Source organism: Mustelus asterias, chromosome 12 (genome assembly GCF_964213995.1).
Source record: "Mustelus asterias chromosome 12, sMusAst1.hap1.1, whole genome shotgun sequence".
NCBI classification, from domain to species: Eukaryota; Metazoa; Chordata; class Chondrichthyes; order Carcharhiniformes; family Triakidae; genus Mustelus; species Mustelus asterias.
Genome location: NC_135812.1, coordinates 9,098,986 through 9,123,790, shown reverse-complemented (window position 1 = coordinate 9,123,790; position 24,805 = coordinate 9,098,986). Strand labels below are relative to the sequence as shown.

Below are 24,805 nucleotides of genomic sequence, written 5' to 3'. Positions count from 1 at the left end.
GTTAAAGTCCAACAGGTTTATTTGGCCGCACAAGGAATAAACCTGTTGGACTTTAACCTGATGTTGTGAGACTTCTTACTGTGTGGAGTTTGCATGTTCTCCCTGTGTCTGCGTGGGTTTCCTCCGGGTCCTCCGGTTTCCTCCCACAAATGTGCGGGTTAGGTGCATTGGCCATGCTAAATTGCCCCTTAGTGTCCCAGGATGTGTACATTGGAGGGATTAGTGGGTTAAAAATGTGGGATTACGGGGATTGGGCCTGGGTGGGATTGTTGTCGGTGCAGGCTCGATGGGCCGAATGGCCTCTTCTGCACTGTGGGGTTTCTATGTTTCCACTCCCCCCTTCTTATTCTGAACCCAAATCTCTCCATTTTCTCACTATGATTTCCAACATCAAACCTTCTTCTCCAACCCAAGCCTGTTCGGTTATACATTTCATTATTCGTGGGACATGGGCGTCGCTGGCTGGCCAGCATTTATCGCCCATCCCTAGTTGCCTTGGAGGGCAGTTGAGAGTCAACCACATTGCTGTGGCTCTGGAGTCACATGTAGGCCAGGCCGGGTAAGGATGGCAGATTTCCCCCCGTAAAAGAACATTGGTGAACCAGATGGGTTTTTGGTTTCATGGTCATCAGTACATTCTTAATTCCAGATTTTTTTTATTGAATCCATGACGGGATTCGAACTCGGGTCCCCAGAACATTCACTAAGTTTCATAGAATCATAGAATGCTTACAGCATAACAGGAGGCCATTTGGCCCATCGAGTCTGTACTGACCACAATCCCCCCCAGACCCTATGGCCTGAATCCCATGTATTTACCCTGCTAATCCCCCTGACACTATGAGCAATTTAGCACGGCCAATTAACCTAACCTGCACACCTTTGAACTGTGGGGGGAAACTGGACTACTCGGAGGAAACCCACGCAGACACGGGGAGAATGTGCAAACTCCACACAGACAGTGACCCGAGCCAGGAATCGAACCTAGGTCCCTGGTGCTGTGAGGCAGCAGTGCTAACCACTGTGCCACCATGGATTAATAGTCGAGCGATAATACCACTCGGCCACCGCCTGCTGTACCTATGAGGCAGAGTGAATCTTAGAAATCTTAGAAACCCTACAGCACAGAAAGAGGCAATTCGGCCCATCGAGCCTGCACCGACCACAATCCCACCCAAGCCCTACCCCTATATCCCTACATATTTACCCACTAATCCCTCTAACCTACGCATCCCAGGACACTAAGGGCAATTTTAGCTTGGCCAATCAACCTAACCTGCACATCTTTGGACTGTGGGAGGAAACCGGAGCACCCGGAGGAAACCCACGCAGACACGAGGAGAATGTGCAAACTCCACACAGACAGTGACCCGAGCCGGGAATCGAACCCGGTTCCCTGGAGCTGTGAAGCAGCAGTGCTAACCACTGTGCTACCGTGCCACCCAGTGGTTTCCACTAATCCCTCTACGAGTGATGGTTTCTCGTAGACTCAGCGACACTGGGTTCAAGGTGAAGCTTAGCAAACAATTAGGCCAGTTTCAATTGATGCAATTTTCAAAAGAAAATCCTTAAACAAGAGAGAGAGAGAGAGCAGACAAATCTCCCTCCCTCCCCCAGTTGTGGAAACTCAGTTTCTTTCCCCACACATCACCGCTTCTCCTTGACTTCCAGATTACCAGAGTCAGTATTTCTAGTTCCATTTTACAGATATGACGTAAGTGTCCCTTTAAGAAAGGTTTTTTTAAAAAACATGATTCCTGTAGCTCACAGCTTCAGTGATGTCATTCTCGCTGGGCTGACTATGATGTGACCTGTTGTTGCTACTTCAGTGATAAATGGGGTTGTTTGTGTTTACTCTGGGATTAGTTTTATGATCCTGATTTGATTTGATTTATTATTGTCACATGTATTAGTATACAGTGAAAAGTTACTGTTTCTTGCGCACTATACAGACCAAGCATACCGTTCATAGAGAAGGAAAGGAGAGAGTGGAGGATGTAGTGTTACAGTCATAGCTCGGGTGTAGAGAAAGATCAACTTAATGCAAGGCAGATCCATTCAAAAGTCTGACGGCAGCAGGGAAGAAGCTGTTCTTGAGTCGGTTGGCACGTGACCTCAGACTTTTACATCTTTTTCCCGAAGGAAGTTGGAAGAGAGAATGTCCGGGGTGCGTGGGGTCCTTAATTATGCTGGCTGCTTTGCCGAGGCAGCGGGAAATGTAGACAGAGTCAATGGATAGGAGGCTGGTTTGTGTGATGGATTGGGCTACATTCACGACCTTTTGTAGTTCCTTGCGGTCTTGGGCAGAGCAGGAGCCATACCAAGCTGTGATACAACCAGAAAGAATGCTTTCTATGGTGCATCTGTAAAAGTTGGTGAGAGTTGTAGCTGACATGCCAAATTTCCTTCCTCTTGTGAGAAAGTAGAGGCGTTGGTGGGCTTTCTTAACTATAGTGTCGGCATGGGGGGGACCAGGACTGTTAGGAGAAAAGGTTTTTTAACAGTTTTTTTTTCCAGTTTAAGGTTTCAGTTTGGAGTTCTGAGGCTGCAGTTTAGTTTTTCGTTTTAGCAGGGGCATCAGGCAAGAAGGAAGCTGAAGTATCTCTCTCTCCGTCTCCCTGTTCTATTTGGAAATTCTGCTGGTTATCTAAAGGTTATCTAAAATTATCTAAATATTTGGCTTCCGGGAGGAAAGTGCAGGTTTTGAAAAGACTCAATTCCAGTCAAGCGAGATTTTAACCTATGCTGTGTTAAGCCTGTGAAAAGGGTTTTGTCGATGAAAGGTTTTGGTTTGTTGAAACAGCTTTAATATTCAATTAAGGGTTAATACATTATTGTGGCTGTTTTCTTTCTTTCTGTTTGTAATTGATAAAAGTTATTGCTAATTTTCTTTCTAAACATGTTAACTATATTCTTAAATAAATTTTGTTTGACAAAACCTCTCTCGTGGGTTGTTGAATCAGACCTGAAGTGGAACATATCATACTCATCCTCGTCAAATCCAAGATGCAAAACTTATGCTTCAGGCGGACTTCATAGAACACTTTGGAGTTTCTAACCTGAACCATAACATAGATTTTTTTTTTCAAAAATATACTTTATTCACAAAAAAAAACTCTCCAATAAAACATTGCAAAACGACAGGTCCAAAAGTCATAAACAGTGCAAAAAGGAATCATTTTTACAGTACAATACAGTGCTTATTTACAAAACATTACATTCCGTTACATTTCATTTCTTAAAACTATATACATGTGTCAGAGTTTACTGTGCTGTTATTTTTCAGATTGGCACACAGTTACGCAGGCCGAGGGTATTCTGCAGTTACCCGGCCCTCGGTCTGCCTCGGTTGAGACGCTTTACACAGTGGCCTTTCCCCATTGTGCCTTGGCGGCGGCTGCCCCAAGCTTGAGCGCGTCCCTGAGCACGTAGTCCTGGACCTTGGAGTGTGCCAGTCTGCAACACTCGGTCGAGGACAATTCTTTCAGCTGGAAGATCAGCATGTTTCGGGCGGACCAAAGCGCGTCCTTCACCGAGTTGATGACCCTCCAGCAGCAGTTGATGTTTGTCTCAGTGTGCGTCCCCGGAAACAGCCTGTAGAGCACAGAGTCCTGCGTCACCGAGCTGCCCGGGACGAACCGCGACAAATACCACTGCATCTCACTCCAGACCTTCTTTGCAAAGGCACATTCCACAAGGAGGTGTGCGACCGTCTCATCAGCCCCGCAGCCGCTTCGAGGGCAGCGTGCGGTGAGGTTGAGCCCTCGGGCGTGCATAAAGGATCTGACGGGGAGTGCCCTTCTCACCACCAGCCAAGCCAGGTCTTGGTGCTTGTTTGTGAGTTCTGGTGATGAGGCATTCTGCCTAATGACATTGACAGTCCGCTCAGGGAACCATCCGACAGGATCCGCCGTCTCCTTTCCTCCCAGGGCCTCAAGGACATTGCGTGCTGACCACTGCTTGATAGCCATGTGGTCAAAGGTGTGTTTCCGGAAGAATTTCTCCACGAAGGACAGGTGCTGCGGTACGGTCCAACTACTTGGAGCGTTCCGCGGCAATGTGGCCAGACCCATCCTCCGCAACACTTGGGACAGGTAGAACCTCAAAAAATAGTGGCACTTGTTGTTAGTGTACCGAGGATCTACACACAGCTTGATGCAGCCGCACACAAAGGTGGCCATCAGGATGAGGGCGGCGTTGGGAACGCTTTTCCCTCCGTTCCCTGGAGGTTTGTGCATCGCCTCCCTCCGGACACGATCCATCTTTGATCTCCAGATAAATTTGTAGATGGCCTGGGTCACTGCGGCTGTGCAGGATTTGGGAAGAGGCCACACCTGCGCCACATACAACAACACGGACAGTACCTCGCATCGGATCACAAGGTTTTTCCCAGTGATGGAGAGGGAGCATTGCTCCCACAATCCCAATTTTTGTCTGGCTTTGGCGATGCGCTCCTCCCAGTTTTTGGCGCATGCCCCTGCCGCTCCGAACCATCTCCCCAGCACCTTGAGGTAGTCTGCCCTAATGGTGAAGGGGACAAAGGATGTGTCAGGCCAATTCCCAAAGAACATGGCCTCGCTCTTACCCTTGTTGACTTTGGCCCCCGAGGCCAGCTCGAACTGCTCACAGACTTGAAGGAGCCTGCGAACAGACGAGGGGTCCGAGCAGAAGACAACCACATCATCCATGTAGAGGGAGGCTTTGACTTGCGTCCCTCCGCTGCCTGGGATTGTAACCCCTTTGATGCCTGGGTCGCTTCTGAGGACCTCGGCAAAGGGTTCAATGCAACACACAAAAAGGACGGAGGGGAGAGGGCAGCCCTGCCTGACTCCAGACCTGATCTGAAACATATCTGATTCCCACCCATTGATTGAAACTGCGCTACTGATGTCTGTGTAGAGCAGTTGGATCCAATTGCAGATTCCCTCCCCAAAGCCCATTTTGGAGAGCACATCCATCATGTACAAAGAACAAAGAACAATACAGCACAGGAACAGGCCCTTCGGCCCTCCAAGCCCGCGCCGCTCCCCGGTCCAGGATTGAATCCTGAATCCAGGATCCCCGCCCAATTTTCCAGCCTATCTACATACCAATATCCTATCCACCGAGCTGTCCCTCACAGCTACGAAGCTTTGTTCATTACAACCTATTAACTCACCCCCACCCCCCCCATTCCAGACCATGTGATCTCCAGGGAGAGGCGAAAACCCAGAGTGAAAGACCCCAGGGCCAATATGGGGAAAAAAAATCTGGGAAATTCCTCTCCGACCCCCTGAGGCGATCGAAACGAGTCCAGGAGATCACAATGGCCCTGATCGGAAAATGTTTCCCAACCCTAGTCATTTCCACTTCCACGAACACCATCTGAATTCCCTGCCCCCGAGACAGGTTCCCAACTATCCGCAGTCTCGCTCTGTACTGGCACCAGCAAGATGATCATAGAATGAAGCCTTGAAACGAGAAACAAGGAACAATTAGCCCGCGCCGCTCCCTGGTCCAAACTAGACCACTCTTTTGTATCCCTCCATTCCCACTCCGTTCATATAGCTGTCTAGATAAGTCTTAAACGTTCCCAGTGTGTCCGCCTCCACCACCTTGCCCGGCAACACATTCCAGGCCCCCACGACCCTCTGTGTGAAATATGTCCTTCTGATATCTGTGTTAAACCTCCCTCCCTTCATGTAGCTGTGCGATATTCTGTCAAACGCCTTCTCCTGGGCTAGGCTGATGAGGCAGGTGTCCACCTGCCTGTCCTGCACGAAGGCGATCGTATATCTGAGTAGCGCGAGACTATCAGAGATCTTCCTGCCGGGTAAAGCACAGGTTTGATCAGGATGGATCACTGACCCCAGAGCAGACTTGACCCGGTTGGCGATGACCTTGGCCAGAATTTTATAATCCACGTTCAATAGTGAAATGGGTCTCCAATTTCTAATTTCTTCCCTTTCCCCCTTCTGTTTGTAGATGAGGGTAATGATGCCTTTCCTCATAGATTCTGACATGCTGCCTTCCAGAAGCATACTCTCGTATACTTCCAGGAGGTCCGGGCCCGTCAACTCCCACAGCGCCGAGTAAAACTCAGCCGGTAAGCCGTCGCTTCCGGGAGTTTTACCCTTCTGAAGGGACTCGACGGCCTTTGTCAGCTCATCCAGAGATACCGGACTGTCCAGGCTCTCCCGCTTGCCGTCGTCCAAGACCTGCGTGATAGACGACAGGAAAGACTGGGAGGCCGGGCTGTCTGTTGGCTTCAGGTCATACAGTCCGGCATAGAAGGATTTGCAAATCCTCAGAATGTCAGACTGCGATGACCTTACAGAGCCATCTTCTTCCTTCAGGCTGCCGATCACAGAGGTTTCTCTGTGCACCTTCTGGAAGAAGAAGCGCGAGCACGTTTCGTCCTGCTCCACGGAGCGGACCCTGGACCGGAAGATAACCTTGGAGGCCTCCGAGGCAAAGAGCGAGGCTTGCTGGCTCTTCACCTCCCGGAGATCCTCCTTGACATCAACCCCCATCGACTGCAGTTGGAGTAGATTCTGCATGCTTTTCTGGAGTCGGGACATTTCCCCCCCGTCTCTCCCTGGCCTTCTGAACCCCTTTTCGGATAAAGAACCTCTTGATGTTGCCCTTGATGGTTTCCCACCAGAGCGATGGAGACTCAAAGAAGGGTTTCACGGTCCTCCAACCGTGGTAAACCCTTTTGCGTTCCTCGAGGTTCGCTGGGGTCAACAGTTCTACATTTAGCTTCCAGGACCCCCTGCCCACTTTCTGGGTTTCCTCCAGCTGACAGTCTGCCAGCAGGAGGCAGTGGTCAGAGAAGAACACCGGCTTGACGTCGGTGGACCTGACCGTGAGTGCACGGGATGCAAACATGAAGTTGATCCTGGAGCGGACAGACCCGTCTAGCCGCGACCACGTGTATCTACGCTGCCCTCCGTCTGCTGGATTGCTGAAGACGTCCAGCAGCTTGGCATCTTTGGCTGTTTCCAGCAGAGCTCTGGACGTAGCGTCCAGTTTACTTTCAGCCCTGTTGGATCGGCCGGCCTTGTCAATAATACAGTTAAAATCCCCACCCAGTATGATTGGCCTGGAGGTGGTGAGCAGCAGTGGCAGCTGTTCAAAAAGTGCCAGCCGCTCGGTCTTGACGGCCGGGGCATACACATTAATCAGCCTGAGAGTTCTTGTACGTGACGTCTGCTACGAGGAGGCGTCCTCCCACCACCCCCTTAACTTCGGAGATGGTGAAGTTGCCCCCCCGCAGCAGAATGCCTCGGCCGGATGAACGGCAGTCGTTCCCACCTGACCAGATGGACGGTCCGTGGGACCACACACTCAACCAGCACCTGTAGTTGCTGAGGTGGGGTATCCCACACTCCTGCAGGAACAACAGGTCGGCCTTGACCTTGGCCAGGTAGGACAAGCTGGCCGCACATCTCAGACTAACTTTAACGCTGCGGACATTTAAAGATGCAAACTTTAAAGACATTTTAATGTTTAAAAGGTTTGTCAGTTCTTACGTGTCCTTCAGTCAGCCTCCTCCAGGTGCTGCATTCCTGTGGTGCTGACGAAATTCTGCAGGGCTGCAGGGCTGAGGTAGCAGTCAGACCCGGCGTCAGGGCCCCGACCACGACTGGGTGACATGGTTGGTGTCGTGTAGCCCTCGGTTGGTGCTGGGCTTGCGGGCCGATCTCCGCCTTGGGCGTTGTCGGTGTCCTCGTTCCTGTTGTCCGGGGTTTGGGGGGCCTCGGCCGCACTGCTGTATCCGTCGGCTGGATGGTCCCCGGCTGCTTTGAGGTCGTTGGTCCAGGTCCGTTGTGGTTCCCGTGCCGCTTTTCTATGGAGCCGTTTGATGCTTTGTCGGTTGCCCGCTTTCTTTTCCTCGTCGGAGGAGACGTCGCCCCTGGAGACTCTAGCTGCGCAGGATTTCCTTTTCTGGGTTCTTTTCTTTTTCTTTACCACCTGCCAGGGGCCCTCGGGATCTCCGTTCTCCTGCTCCATGTCCTCTGCGCCCTCTGCTGGTGGTGGTGTGGATGTGTCGTCATCCTGCTGCACTGGGGGGGTCCACCTTTGCTTGAGAAGCTTTCTCCGTGCCAGCTTCTTTTGCGGTGGGCTTCTTGTTCCCTGAGGCGGCGGGCGCACTCGCCTTCCTCGCTCCGCCTCCGGTGATCTGGGCGTAAGTGACCTTCCGCTTGGGGCAGACTCTGTAAACATGGCCAGTCTCCCCACACAGGTTTGCAACTTTTGCTTTCTTTGCACTCGTCGGTCGAGTGCCCCTCCTTCAGGCAGTTTCTGCATACGGGTGACGCTGCAGCTCGCGGCAAAATGGCCGGTTTTGCCGCAGTTGCGGCACAGTCGTGGCTGGCCCGTGTAGTACAGGAAGCCTCGATTCCCTCCGATGGCAAAATTGGAGGGCGGGTGCAGAAGGCCTCCCTTGGGGTCAGTCTTCAGGGTGACTCTCACCTGCCTATTACAGGTCCATATTCCGTACTGGTCCATGACGTCCACGCTCTCTCCCTTCACCTCCACGTACCTGGAGAGGAACGTCAGCCGCAGGGACGTAGTGGTTATACATTTGGAACGTGATAACCCGGTTCCGCTGGGACGGCATGGTGAACAGGGGCTCCGCCGTCAGGATAGAGAGGGGCCCCTCTTTGCCTTTCTCCTTCACCGCTGTCAGGAGCTTGACGCATCCTGACAGGCTTCTGAAGCTGACATCCACGTGCGGCGGCTTGCTGTACTCAGCCACACCGTAGACGTCTGCTGCTTGGAATCCGCAGCACTCGAACAATACCTTCTTCACGAGGTAATCGCAGCCCACAGGCGAGCCTCCTCCCGAAGGCTTCACCCGGATGGTGTTGGGCTGCCTTTGGCCTGTAGCTTTCGGAGCAGCTGCAGCCATAGCTCGAAAACACTGAGTCTTCCTGTACCGGCGTTAGGTCCAAGCCAGAGGCTTGAAACCAGCATAAAGATCCACCAGTAGCAGCAGAGCTCAAGTGTTGCAGACGGTCGTCTGCCGGTCGTCCGACGCCTGCTTCTCCAATCCACAATCCCCATCGAAACTCGATAGCTCCTTGCGAAATCCGAGCTCTTGGCTTTGATCATACACTTGATCTTAGCCAAAAGGCCGTGAAGCGAGAAACAATAACATAGATATGTTTCACTTCTTTTCAGGTCATTTTCATTTTACACCAAAGACCAAGCTCCCACGAACCAAACAACTCGCCACAGTGCCCAGACTGGTTAAGCTAGAACAGCCCAAACAACTTGTCATAATCAATCCCTGCCCACTCAGGGAGCCTCACCTGGATATAAAAATTGGAGTGTTGGGTTTACTGACACTCTAGATTCCGGCTGTGTGACTGAAGCACTCGAGGAGTTGAATAGAGTTTGTAACTAAAGGGAATCTGGTGAAGGTACACCAACCTCTGAGGAGGTTGGGGGTAAGGGGAGAGTGCCCCTTGGGCAGTGCCAGCCTGGCACCCTGGCACTGCCCAAGCGACAAACTGGCACTGTCCAAGGGGTATCAGGCAGTGCCAAGGGAGCAGGGCCAGTGGGGTCAGGGCCCATTGGGGGAACTGTGAGAACCCGCTGTCTCTCTGCATTGGGACCAGTGGCGGAAGGAGGGATGGAGGGCAATTGCAACTGGCCAGGTGGGAAATCGGGACTGTCTGGGTGGAGGGTGGGAGGGGGGGGGGGGGGGGGGGTGGTCAGGGAGGTAGGGGCTGGCAGGAGTAGAACGGGACTTCAGGGATGGCCCAGGGGAGATCCAAGAGGCCAGTGATCGGTAGGATGGGGGCGGGTGTGTGATTGGAAAGTCAACGATCAGGAGACCAACAATGGTGGGGGATGGGCACTCCTCATGCACTGGTCTCCGCTCTGATAGATCGGCGCATGCGCAGTGGCCCACTCAGTGCTCTGCTGCCGGCCTCTCGGGCGGGAAGAGGCCCCACCCCCAGGTTTCCAGAGCGAATCACACTGGGGCACTCTGTGCATCACAGAGTGTGGGAGATACATTTTGGAAATCACACTTTAAAAAAACCTAGCGGGATTTCTTCCCATTTTCCCACACGTTGGGGACTTCAAATTTCTTTGAAAGAATCCTGGCCTAGATCTCAAATTCCCACCAGGATCAGCTTCCCAGACATCCCTGTCTTCCAGAGAACAAGCTGTCTCGGTAGCCCATCATTCTTATCCTGAAAAGCGTTTTGTCTCTGGCTCTGGTAGAACCGACACCTCATCAACACCCCCATACCAACCCCGCCCCAACCACACCCCCGATAAAAGGTATCTTGTAGTCATATAGCTCAGGGTCGTGAACACAGGACATATTCACTTGAAGCAACATACATGATGCAATCACACTCAAACACGCAATCATTCCTCTCACATTACCTCCTGAATTTCCTCCTATTTCGGGGCGGCATGGCGGCACAGTGGTTGGCACTGCTGCCTCACAGCGCCAGGGACCCGGGTTCAATTCCCGGCTTGGGTGACTCTCTGTGCGGAGTCTGCACGTTCTCCCTGTGTCTGCGTGGGTTTCCTCCGGGTGCTCCGGTTTCCTCCCACAGTCTGAAAGACGTGCTGTTAGGTATATTGACCCGAACAGGCGCCGGAGTGTGGCGACTCGGGGAATTTCACAGTAACTTCATTGCAGTGTTAATGTAAGCCTTACTTGTGACTAATAAATAAACTTTACTTTCTCTCTTTTAATGATGATTTCACAATGGTTAAAGCCACTAACCAGCACGTCTTCCCGAGAAGGTAAAGGGCAGGTTGCGAAACACATTATTATTGAACTTTGCCTTATCAGTCAGAGTAAGAAGTTTAACAACACCAGGTTAAAGTCCAACAGGTTTATTTGGTAGCAAAAGCCACACAAGCTTTCGAGGCTCTGAGCCCCTTCTTCAGGTGAGTGGGAATTCTGTTCACAAACAGAACTTATAAGACACAGACTCAATTTACATGAATAATGGTTGGAATGCGAATACTTACAACTAATCCAGTCTTTAAGAAACAAAACAATGGGAGTGGAGAGAGCATCAAGACAGGCTAAAAAGATGTGTATTGTCTCCAGACAAGACAGCCAGTGAAACTCTGCAGGTCCACGCAACTGTGGGAGTTACAAATAGTGTGACATAAATTCTGATTCTAGGATCGCATGATAAAGACTCAGGAGGAAAAAAGCAGAAATATTTATGTGAAATAGTGTGACATAAACCCAATATCCCGGTTGAGGCCGTCCTTGTGTGTGCGGAACCTGGCTATCAGTTTCTGCTCCGCGACTCTGCGCTGTCGTGTGTCGCGAAGGCCGCCTTGGAGAACGCTTACCCGAATATCAGAGGCCGAATGCCCGTGACCGCTGAAGTGCTCCCCAACAGGAAGAGAACAGTCTTGCCTGGTGATTGTCGAGCGGTGTTCATTCATCCGTTGTCGCAGCGTCTGCATAGTTTCCCCAATGTACCATGCCTCGGGACATCCTTTCTTGCAGCGTATCAGGTAGACAACGTTGGCCGAGTTGCAAGAGTATGTACCGTGTACCTGGTGGATGGTGTTCTCACGTGAGATGATGGCATCTGTGTCGATGATCCGGCACGTCTTGCAGAGGTTGCTGTGGCAGGGTTGTGTGGTGTCTTGGTCACTGTTCTCCTGAAGGCTGGGTAGTTTGCTGCGGACAATGGTCTGTTTGAGGTTGTGCGGTTGTTTGAAGGCAAGAAGTGGGGGTGTGGGGATGGCCTTGGCGAGATGTTCGTCTTCATCAATGACATGTTGAAGGCTCCGGAGGAGATGCCGTAGCTTCTCCGCTCCGGGGAAGTACTGGACAACGAAGGGTACTCTGTCCACTGTGTCCCGTGTTTGTCTTCTGAGGAGGTCGGTGCGGTTTTTCGCTGTGGCGCGTTGGAACTGTTGATCAATGAGTCTAGCGCCATATCCTGTTCTTATGAGGGCATCTTTCAGCGTCTGGAGGTGTCTGTTGCGATCCTCCTCATCCGAGCAGATCCTGTGTATACGGAGGGCTTGTCCGTAGGGGATGGCTTCTTTAACGTGTTTAGGGTGGAAGCTGGAGAAGTGGAGCATCGTGAGGTTATCCGTGGGCTTGCGGTACAGTGAGGTGCTGAGGTGACCGTCCTTAATGGAGATGCGCGTGTCCAAGAATGCAACCGATTCCGGAGAGTAGTCTATGGTGAGCCTGATGGTGGGATGGAACTTTATCATGCGATCCTAGAATCAGAATTTATGTCACACTATTTGTAACTCCCACAGTTGCGTGGACCTGCAGAGTTTCACTGGCTGTCTTGTCTGGAGACAATACACATCTTTTTAGCCTGTCTTGATGCTCTCTCCACTCCCATTGTTTTGTTTCTTAAAGACTGGATTAGTTGTAAGTATTCGCATTCCAACCATTATTCATGTAAATTGAGTCTGTGTCTTATAAGTTCTGTTTGTGAACAGAATTCCCACTCACCTGAAGAAGGGGCTCAGAGCCTCGAAAGCTTGTGTGGCTTTTGCTACCAAATAAACCTGTTGGACTTTAACCTGGTGTTGTTAAACTTCTTACTGTGTTTACCCCAGTCCAACGCCGGCATCTCCACATCATGATTATCAGTCAGATCCAGGGCATTTGGCTGGAGCAAAATGAAATAATTAGTCCACTGCGTTGGGGGACAAGAGAAAAAATACATCTGCTGAAGGGAGTGAAATACCACGGGTGGGATGTTCTGGCCACACTCGCCCCCCCAAAACTGGAAAATCCCATTGGAGGTCAACGGACCTTTGCATGGACGTTTGCTCCAATTCCCGTGGGCAAGGGGAGACAGGAAAATGTCCCCCATCTGGGTTGCATTGTGTTAGGTTGAGTTGGGTTTGATTGGGTCATATGGGGTCGGATTCTATTGAAGCAAGACTGAAAATGCTGGAAAATCTCAGCGGGTCTGGCAGCATCTGTAATCTCAAAGCTTTGACAAAGGGTCATCTGGACTCGAAACCTCAGCTTTTTTTCTCTCCTAACACATATGCTGCCAGATCTGAGATTTTCCAGCATTTTCTCTTTTGGCTTCAGATTCCAGCATCCGGAGTAATTTTTAGAGAAAGATTCCAGTCTGGATGATGCTCCGTCAGAGCTTTAGGTGTGACTGGGTGGGGTTCAACCGAAGACAAGTTCTCAGTAAAAGACACAAGGCAACAAACACCTTTCCCCAGGGCAGGTTGTCAAATGACAGTGATTAGAGACTGAGGCTGGATAGAGAGAGAGATAGAGAGGCCACTTACAGTCCTGGAAAGGAACAGCAGAACTTGTTCAGTCAGTGAGACACAGGGAGAGAGAGCAGTGTCTCTGGGAGACCCTGTGCAGCGCTCAGTCCCCAGGTAGCGCCGCTGTCACTCCGGACTCCGCTCCCGACACTTCCAACACCTCTGGATATTTCCCCGCTGTTGTATTTCGCTCTTTCGTTTGTTGCCGAAGGAGGAAATTGCAGAATACCGGGAGCCGGAAAGGGACAAACCAACAGCCGAGTCAAAATGCGATCACGTTCAGCTGTTTATTTGGTTTGACTGGTTCGTTACTGTTCCAAAGCCTTTGTTTCCACTCTCACTTCTTTGCCACATTGCCTCCATTCCTCAGTTAGAGTCCTTTAACATAGCAGCAGAAACACACCGGGTAGAGTGACATAGCAACAGGAACACACCGGGTAGAGTGACCTGGTTAATCACAATGTGACAAATTTCTGTATTTGTAGCTTTCTGTATTTAGTTCATACAAAGAATGACCTCAGTTTCCTGAACGGTGTGTCTTTAATTGCTTCATTGTCAGTGCTGTGTAACTATTCCCCAACTCCTAATCCCCAACCCACTCCTAAAACCCAAATCACTCCAACTCACTCCTAAAACCCAAACTACTCCAATTCTCCAACTCACTCCTAAAACCCAAATCACTCCAATTCTCCAACTCACTCCTAAAACCCAAATCACTCCAATTCTCCAACTCCTAAACCCAAATCACTCCAATTCTCCAACTCACTCCTAAAACCCAAATCACTCCAATTCTCCAACTCCTAAACCCAAATCACTCCAATTCTCCAACTCACTCCTAATTCCCTAATCCACTCCTAATCCCCAACCCACTCCTAAAACCCAATTCACTCCTAAAACCCAAATCACTCCAATTCTCCAACTCCTAAAACCCAAATCACTCCAATTCTCCAACTCACTCCTAATCCCCTAATCCACTCCTAATCCCCAACCCACTCCTAAAACCCAAATCACTCCAACTCACTCCTAAAACCCAAACTACTCCAATTCTCCAACTCACTCCTAAAACCCAAATCACTCCAATTCTCCAACTCACTCCTAAAACCCAAATCACTCCAATTCTCCAACTCCTAAACCCAAATCACTCCAATTCTCCAACTCACTCCTAAAACCCAAATCACTCCAATTCTCCAACTCCTAAACCCAAATCACTCCAATTCTCCAACTCACTCCTAATTCCCTAATCCACTCCTAATCCCCAACCCACTCCTAAAACCCAATTCACTCCTAAAACCCAAATCACTCCAATTCTCCAACTCCTAAAACCCAAATCACTCCAATTCTCCAACTCACTCCTAATCCCCTAATCCACTCCTAATCCCCAACCCACTCCTAAAACCCAAATCACTCCAATTCTCCAATTCACTCCTAAAACCCAAATCACTCCAATTCTCCAACTCCTAAAACCCAAATCACTCCAATTCTCCAACTCACTCCTAATCCCCTAATCCACTCCTAATCCCCAACGCACTCCTAAAACCCAAATCACTCCAATTCTCCAACCCACTCCTAAAACCCAAATCACTCCAATTCTCCAACTCCTAAAACCCAAATCACTCCAATTCTCCAACTCACTCCTAATTCCCTAATCCACTCCTAATCCCCAACCCACTCCTAAAACCCAAATCACTCCAATTCTCCAACCCACTCCTAAAACCCAAATCACTCCAATTCTCCAACTCACTCCTAAAACCCAAATCACTCCAATTCTCCAACTCACTCCTAATCCCCAAATCCTAATCCCCAACTCAGTCTATTCCTATCAATCCTATTTTCCAACTCACTCCAGTTCTCCAACTCACTCCTAATCCCCAACTCTCACCACCTGCCTGTAAACTGGAAGGTGATTTGATTTTCATGGAATAGAATCAGAGAATCCCTACAGTGCAGAAGGAGGCCATTCGGCCCATCGAGTCTGCACCGACCACAATCCCCCCAGGCCCTATTCCCATAACCCCACATATTTACCTAGCTAGTCTCCCTAACACTAAGGAGCAATTTAGCATGGCCAACCAACCTAACCCGCACACCTTTGAAGTGTGGGAGGAAACCGAAACAACCGGAGGAAACCCACACAGACACGGGGAGAATGTGCAAACTCCACGCAGACAGTGACCGAGGCCGGAATTGAACCCGGGTCCCTGGCGCTGTGAGGCAGCAGTGCTAACCACTGTGCCACCATGCCGCCCTCTTGATTTCCCCTTTTAAGTCATGGCATATTTCCCAGCCCCACAGGTTCAGTGTGATCCAATTTCTATTAAAAACCCCATGGCAAATTCAGAGAGTTAGTTTATTTATATACAATTAAACATGGTGGTAGGATTGCTACATAGCTTTCTGTGCAAGAACAGTTTCTTTATTTCTGCCATCAGACTTTTGAATGGACCTACCTCGCATTAAGTTGATCTTTCTCTACACCCTAGCTAAGACTGTAACACTACATTCTGCGTTTCCTTCTCTATGTACGGTATGCTTTATCTGTATAGCGCACAAGAAACAATACTTTTCACCATCCACCAACACGTGACAATAATAAATCAAATCAAATCATTCAATAAAAGAGAGGGATGAAGAAAGAAAGATTTATAGGGCAAAGACTGTGAGAAAATAATTATTGTTTCACGTGTCCAGAGTCCAGGATGAAAATACAATGGTGAATTCCTTTGTAGGTGTCAGCAGGTTGTAAGCTGGGTTCTAGATCATTCCCTTTTCACACGTCTGTGATGAGATAGGCATGCGGGAATCAATTGGTCTTATAGGCAACAGTTTAGAAGTTCCAGTAGAGGCCGTGAAGATGGGGAAAAAGGGGTATTCAAACCTGGTCAGGGCTCCCTTTCTGCGCTGCTGCTTGTTTGACAGGCTGAGCGTTGCAACTCCACAAGGCAATTTCCACCAGCAGGTGGGGGTGGATGGGCGGGGGGGGGAGGGGGGCGGGGTTGGGGGAGTGGAATCATGTCGTATGACTCCCACCTCTCCGCTTTGACTTTGACTGGGTTGCTGGTGGGAGGTTGCAAGTTCCTATGCCCAAGAAGACAAATCGGCTCCAGTTGGCCAGGCCTGGCTTGTGGAGTGTAGTTGGCCTTTGTAAGATAACATCTTAAAGTTTATTTATTAGTCACAAGTAAGGCTTACTTTTAATTCAGACTTTTAATTCCAGGTTCTTATTGAATTCAAATTTCACCATCTGCCACGGTGGGATTCAAACCCGGGTCCCCAGAGCATTACCCTGGGTCTCTGGATTACTAGTCCAGTGACAATACCACTCCGCCACTGTCTCCCCAATGAGTTGAGAACCTGCCCTAGGTAAATCTCTACACTGCTCAGCATGTTGGCCTGCATTGCTATTTTACTGTACGAAACAAGTTATAAAAACAATAGACTAGGTGATGGCCTAGTAGACTATTAATCCAGAAACCCAACTAATGTTCTGGGGACCTGGGTTCGAATCCCACCGCGGCATATGGTGGAATTTGAATTCAATAAAAAATATCTGGAATTACCATGACTGGATGACCATGAAACCATTGTCGATTGTCGGAAAAACCCATCTGATTCACTAATGTCCTTTAGGGAAGGAAATCTGCCGTCCTTACCCGGTCTGGCCTACATGTGACTCCAGAGCCACAGCAATGTGGTTGACTCTCAACTGCCCTCTGAAATGGCCTAGCAAACCACTCAATTTCAAGGTCAACTAGGGATGGGCAATAAATGCTGGCCAGCCAGTGACGCCCATGTCCCACGAATTAATAAAAAGAAAACCAATCCTAATTCAGTTCATGGACTCACGCACTCTCAAAACAAAAGATATTATACAACAGCGTACACCACATGTTGGCATGAACCTTCTCTCTCCCTCTCTCTTTCTCTCTGGCAAGGAACCTATGGCCACGCTCTGGGAAGGTTCAGTTCAATCTGTCAAGCTTTCAATTGTGGTCGCTGCTCCTCTTTTTCCAATTCATCAATTATCAAAGTGGAACCCGATCAAAAGTATTTCGAGAGACCACTTCGGTTCTGTGTGACCCACCCCAGTGCTCCAGGTTGATTTGCTTTCCCTGCTCCACATCCAGAGTGCTTTAGATCACATCCAGAGCACTCCAGATCACATCCAGAGCACTTTAGATCACATCCAGAGCATTCCAGATCACACCCAGTCGCTTTAGATCAGATCTAGAGTGCTTTACATCACATCCAGAGTGCTTTAGATCACATCCAGAGCACTCCAGATCACATCCAGATTGCTTTAGATCACATCCAGAGCACTCCAGATCACATCCAGAGCGCTTTAGATCAGATCCAGAGCACTCCAGATCACATCCAGAGCACTTTAGATCACATCCAGAGCATTCCAGATCACATCCAGAGCGTTTTAGATCACATCCAGAGTGCTTTACATCACATCCAGAGCACTCTAGATCAATGTGGTTCAGTGCAGGACAATACCATACTCTGGACATATCTGATCTACGTTGCACATGTCAATCCGAGCAGCATGACGCAGTGTCCTGAGTGGAAAATAGCGTGATTCTCTTTAACATAATGACTGGAATTTTACCGCCCCATCCGCCACAGATTGGAACAGATGAGAGGTGGATGATGGAAATGTCCTTTGACCTCTGGCGGAATTTTATGGTTTCGGGACGAGCGAGGCCATAAAATTCCGCCCAATGCCACGATGCAAATCGACATGAGTCTGGGTCCATAGGTCAGTGAGGTTCTGGCCAGGAAGACTTTGTTATCTGGGTGAAGGAGGTGAAGCGAAAGTTTGATGTATGAAAATACTTCAATCCTCTGTGGTATGTTAATGCTGTTTATTTTTCCCTTGACAACACGGCCCAGGTGCAGCTTGGCACTGAAATGATTAATCGAAGCACATCTATAGGAGGGGAGGAAATAATGGGAGGCTCATCCTCTCTCTACAGTAACCTCCTTTTAAATAATGTTGTCGTGATACGTGTTAACTCAGTGAGTAACGCCATCCCTTCTCAGTCAAAGGATTAGGGTTTCAATTCCCACTTGAGTATTAAAGTCTAGCTGACACCCCAGTGCTGTACGAACCTGTATGTTGCAATGTTGGAGCTGCTGCTTTGGGATGAGACGTTGTAAGACTCAAGCAGTGGTGTAACCAGTGGTGTTCCCTCAACGCAAACCGGAGGAACAGCATCTCATCTTCCGGCAAGGCACTTTACAGCCTTCCGGTCTCAACATCAAATTCAACAACTTCAGATGATTTAGCTCTACCCCACCTCAACCTCTTGGTTTTCATTGTATTTTATTTAACTTTTTTACGATTCTCTACCTTTTATTTCTTTACTGTCTTTCTTCATTTTTCTTCCCACTCCATTCTTTCCCCCTACTTTATCCCCCTTCCCTTACCTTTTCTCCCCCTTTGCTTCCTCTTTTCTAAATTTTACCTCTGTCCCAGCCATCCCCTCCCTCTCTACCCCCCCCCCCCCCCCCCCACCACCTCCGCCAACATCTTCATTTTAGCTTCACTGCCATTTGGCCATTCACACCTTCTATTCTCCCTATGGGCTGCCATTAGCAGCCTTTCCCCTGGTTTCTGTGGCTATGACTCATCTTTCATTCCCTCCCCCTGCAGTATAAATATCTCCCACTTTCTACGCCTTTTAGCTTTGACAAAGGGCCATCTGGACTAGAAACATCAGCTCTTTTCACTCCTTACAGATGCTGCCAGACCTGCTGAGACTTTCCAGCATTTTCGCTTAATTCTGTAGGAGCTTCCTGTTTTCCTCGCCATGCAAATGATTAAATTAGAGATAATGTAAGAGTACATCATATAAAGATGGCATGTGATTTTAATGGGGAAAGCGATGTCTTTTGATGAGATTATATACAAATGAATAGATGTCCAACCGCCGCCAAAAACCAGTGTAAAGTGTTATTTAATTCACACTAAGCTTTCTATGGAAGGGGGTGTGTAGTTAACTGTATAATATACTAGCTAAAGCCATACAGATATCGGGAAATTGTGGACAGAGATATTGCCCACTATACTGATGAGATTAAGAGTTACCACAAACCGGACAATCGGATTATCCCCTTATGAATTAATGACAGAATGGGCGATGATGTAGTTTCACTAAAAGATGAATTCAGGAGATATGTTCTGGAACTAAGCACTCAACTAAAAGGGATGCGCAAATTGGTAAAAGACGATCCGGAACAAAGAGACACAGAGAGAGAGAGAAAGCTTGAAATGCTCCCTGACGGGCGGGGAGTTGCGTCCTAGTAAAAGCGCTACTTGACAAACCTGGGTTCGCCCCTAAATGGAAGGGCCCCTATGAGGTTAAAATTGTGTAGTGTGCTCAATTCACAGATATGCGAGACGGTTGACCTCCAAGCAAGCTGAACGGGTTCGCGGGCAGTGGCGCGCGGGCGGTATAGCCTTTGGACCATTGTATAAGGGTCGCGCGGGTTATTAGTTAAGTGATGGGATGATTTTCTTGCTGCTTCTCATGACCCTTGCCCTGCTAGTTGCGGAGGGGAAGTATAGATGGAATTGTGTAGACTTGAGGATAGAGCATCACAAGCATCTCTGTAACGATGGCTCTGTCTATTGTAATCTTCCGACACATGGAACAAGTCCCTGGGAGGTAACCCGTAGGGACCGCTGCTTGGGATTCCTTAACCATGTCATGTTGCCAACTCTGTTGGAGGGGCAAGGTGATTGGGGTCTCCCATGCAATGTAACGTGGTGTAACTGGAATTTTTGGTGTTTAGCTGAGGGACCGGGATGGACCTGTACCCGGCATCAGCGGAGGGCTCGGAAGGATGTGTACATCAACACGAGATTTGGTCGATCCAAGCGATCATCGTACCAATCCTCTAAAATCCGACCCTATCACATGAACACTTTCATGTATATGTCTCACTTGTATGTATTGCAGTCAAAATTTTGAGCAAGTGCTGGGTCTGCTTACATATTCCCATGCACGAAGGAAAAGGGGGAAAGTCCTTTATTCCCTATCCCTTTGTCAACTCCGGGAATAGTAGAGGGGATTTTGGATTGGAATAGAACCCAAGACGGGACAAGGAAAGTGACATTTAAAACCCCATCAGGCATGTTGTGAAAAACCAACAAGGGGGGATCTATCTGCTTGGTAAGAAACGGAACCATACTTGTTGGCCGTAGCTACTGTACCCAGCAGGTTAAAGTCACCAGTGGAGCCTGGGCTTTGGTGCAACAGATTACAATCCATTGCCCCATTGCTGATGTCCTGGTCAGCCTCTCCTCTACTTATATGAGCTGCATGACTGCATATGATGGTACCTGTTTTGTCTGTGGAAATAATGCCTACCCATGGCTTCCTTGGGATTGGGTAGGATCGTGTTATTTGGTATATGTGGTACCCTATATTCACCATTAGTGAGACAGAACGGTTCTTTATGATAGCTTTCCCACTTCATGGGACAGCAAAAGCAGCACAGGAACTTATACATATGGACTCGACCTTGGAGAGAATTGCGAATGAAACTAGAGACGGGTTCGAGGAGGTGAGCACAGCCTTCTCTGAAGTATCAGTCGAGGTTGTAGCTATCCGGATTGTTGCTTTACAGAACCGATTGACACTTGATTATGTGTTGGCTTTCCAGGGAGGAACGTGCGCTATAATTGAATCCGAATGCTGCACGTATATCCCAGATGTTTCGGAAAATATAACTCGTTTGGCAGATCATATCAAACGAGTGGCGATGACAAGGTGAAGGGAGCCAATATCATAATTATAACCCTCCGGGATGGCTAGGGCAATGGTTTGGGTCGTGGGGATCATACCTGATGCATGGGTTGATTGTATTAATTGTCATTGTTATTGCTTGTTGTATTTATGTGGCATTATTGAACAAACAGCCCGAATTATGCCGAGTGCAAGTGTACAGGCAGAAGGGGCAGTCTTCCTGACGAAGGAGGTAGGCCCATATATATTGGTAACCTTTGGCTCTGAATTGGTCATGGGGCCATGTTTGAACTTGTCCCCGACCAAAAGGGGGGATTGAAGAAGGGAAAGGGTTAATGTTTTTTGTACTCAATGTATTTTGTACCTAAAAGGGAAAGGGTTAATGTATTTTGTACCTAAAAGGTTGAACTTTGTACTGAGAATGTATCACAAGCATAACCCTTCATTATGGCTAATCCCCTTGTTTATACTGCTTCTGACATTAATACAAGTTAACTTTTATTCTTATAACAGTAAATAGTCAAATGTAAATGTAAATGTGAATGTGTTTGCAGACATGCAAGTCTTACCTTTTCTCCAGGCTTGCGTGGTAAATGTAAACGGAAGAGAGCATTACAAGGTGTGAAGTGCGATACGGCCGTTTGAAGAGGAACTCCCGCTGGGGCAGCTGGAAGAGCGTCGGAACTTCAAAGGGAAACCGCGGGAAGAGCAGGAAACAGAAGACCTGCGCTTCATGAGCTGAGAATGCCAGATACACTGGTTTATGGTCAAGAAGCTATCAATGTATTTTTTGTAGTTGGTCTGGAAGCTTGCTTCGTGACCAGCAGTTGTAAATTGTATTGCTGAGTCGTGACTGGTCTGGGGTTGATTCGTGACCAGTATTAGAAACCATGTTGTATATATATCCCCACTTTTCTGTGTTCAGGAAGAACTTTGGCTTCCGCTTTCAAGGGGTCAGGTTCTCCCACAAGCTTGTGAGAATAAAGCCGACTCTATTTTGACTCATATCAGTCTCAAGAGGTATTTTTACCTACTACATTTCCATAGGATGGGACAGGCCATTCTGCCCCTCCACATTTGGGCCATTCTGCCCCTCCACATTTGGGCCATTCTGCCCCTCCACATTTGGGCCATTCTGCCCCTCCACACTTCACTGTCAGTAAAACCAACATGTGTGTTTTAATTGCTTTTTTTTAAAAGATACTTGCGATTTTTGTTACAATATATGGAATTATAAGCACAGGGTTGGGGGGGTGGGAGTGTCAAAGCAAAAAGAAGAGGAGGGAGACCCCTGGCTGGGAAGACCAAGAACGAGGTGATCGCCTTCATCGCAAGCGCATCTCTGATAACCTCAGGAGAATGATACAGCCTTCAGGACAAATGCAACACCAACTCTTCAAGGACTAAATTCAGAGTTCATTAATGTGTATCCATTTGCGTTGACATCTAGTCAAGGTGCCTAAAGACAATGAGGGATTAGATAGAGTAGATTTTTTTTTATTCATTCGTGGGACACGGGCGTCACTGGCTGGCCAGCATTTTTTGCCCATCCCTAGTTACCCGAGGGCAGTTGAGAGTCAACCACATTGTTATAGATCTGGAGTCACATGTAGGCCAGACCAGATAAGGACGGCAGATTTCCTTCCCTCAAGGACATTAGTGAACCAGATGGGTTTTTCCGACAATCGACAATGGTTTCACGGCCATCAATATTCTTAATTCCAGAATTTGTTTGATTGAATTCAAATTCCCACAATCTGCCGTGGCGGGATTCGAACCCGGGTCCCCAGAACATTAGCTGAGTTTCTGGATTAATAATCAAGCAACAATACCACTAGGCCATCACCTCTCCCCCAAAGAAGGAAATTAAATTCTCATTGTGGGGCAGGAGGTGTTGGGGGCAGAATCCACAGACCCAGGGTGCAGGCTGTTCCCATTGGAACCAGGCGACTTCAGAACAAACACTTTAGGACTTCCCAATGTACTTTGCAGACAATGAAGTATCTGCAGTGCAGTCACTGCTGTAATCCAGGACAACACAGCAACTAAACTGCTGCTCGGGAGAGCTTGCTGAGAACAGTGTGTTTCTGTGATGTTGATTGAGGGATAAATCTCGGCCTGGACACCAGGGCTAATCCCCTGCTCTCCTTCCGAACAGCAGCACGGGATCTTGCAACGGGGGCCCTCGTAACTCTGGTTCAGCGACTCATGCGAAAGGCAGCATTGCCAAGAGTGCAGCACTCCCTCAGCACAGCACCGGAGGAGGTGTCCGCCTTCATCTTGTGCTCAGGTCTCTGGAGCCCAGCTTGAATTGTCTGATACGAGTGAGACGTCTCGCGACACAGCACGAGGCGCGTTCTCAGTAATGAGTTTCCGGATTACAGCAGGGGATAAAAAACAACAGTCCAGAAATGCTGAACGCGTCACAGTCAGCTGAGGGAGCCGTCAGCCTGGAGGAGAAACAACTGCAGTCAACAGTTATTTTCTTTTGCCAAACATGTCTGTTTGATTTGCAGCGAAGCTCAGTGACGGATAGAAGCTCCACTAAAGGCAGGAGTTCATAGAATCCCTACAGAGCAGAAGGAGGCCATTCGGCCCATCGAGTCTGCACTGACCACAATCCTACCCAGGCCCTATCCTCAATCCCACCCAGATATTTACCCTGCTAATCCCCCTGACACTAAGGGGCAATTTAGCATGGCCAATCCACCTAACCCATACATTTAGAATGATCATAGAATGCTACAGTGCAGATGGAGGGCATTTGGCCCACTGAGTCTGCACTGGCCACAATTCCCATGCACCAGGCCCTATCCCCATGCATTTACCCTAGCTAATCCCACTGACACTAAGGGGCAATTTAGCATTGCCAATCCATCTAACCGGCACATCTTTGGAGTGTGGGAGGAAACCGGAGCACCCGGAGGAAACCCACACAGACACGGGGAGAAAGTGTAGACTCCGCACAGGCAGTGACCCGAGCCGGGAATTGAACCCGGGCCCCTGGCGCTGTGAGGCAGCAGTGCTAACCACTGTGCCACTGGAGTTAGCAGCTTCTGGCAGCAATTTGAAGATCTTGACAACCAGTGTTGCCCTATCTGCTGTTTCAGCTTTACCCTTGGCGACCGTTCATAGAATCCCTACAGCGCAGAAGAAAGTCATTCAGCCCATCGAGTCTGCACCAACCACAATCCCACCAGGTCCTATCCCCAGAACCCCATGCATTTACCCTAGCTAGTCCCCCTGACCCTGGTGACTGTTGGTGTCTGGAGTCAAATACATCCAACCAAGACCAACTATTGGAGGATGTAACAGAAGTTAACAGACATGGTACATCCTATAAATACTTCAGGATGTCAGGACCGAGGCCATGAGTCTAGATAAAAGCAAAATACTGCAGGTGCTGGAAATCAGAAATAAAAACAGAGAGTGCTGGGAAACAGTGTGGAGAAAGGTTCTGTGTCCAATAGGGCTCTGTGAAGCGGGAGAGTTTATGAGACTCGGAACATTAACTCCCTTTCTCTCTCCAGAAGTAGATAGATCCGGAGGAGAAATAATGAGCAGTTCAATGAATTGAGATGAAGATTTGGACACAATCCTTCCAGCAATATTCCGCCACTCCTGAGTAAGAGACGCAAGCCAAAGTTTCTGATATTCTGCCCGACACTTCTGAAGAGGTGAGATGTTGAGGCAGGAGAGCTGGAATAGAAACAGTGACCTTCCCTCATGGGGAACATTACACCCCACAGCGATACTCTGCTGAGCTCCTCCTCCAGTCTTTCAGTCTTTATTTCTTGCGGATTCTC

The 24,805-nt window shown here is 48.8% G+C and overlaps 1 protein-coding gene across 2 annotated transcripts in view; it reads right to left on the bottom strand.

Annotated features, from left to right (window-relative positions):
- Positions 1–13,646, bottom strand: part of LOC144501221 (aldehyde dehydrogenase, dimeric NADP-preferring-like) — a 41,117-nt gene extending 27,471 nt beyond the window's left edge. Inside the window, exon 1 of one of the 2 annotated variants that reach the window (XM_078224671.1) lies at positions 13,264–13,646. The gene's annotated coding sequence lies outside the window, so the exon portion shown is untranslated. The remainder of the gene's footprint in view (positions 1–13,263) is intronic. The other variant, XM_078224670.1, reaches the window with a different exon arrangement.
- Positions 13,647–24,805: the final 11,159 nt, after the last annotated feature.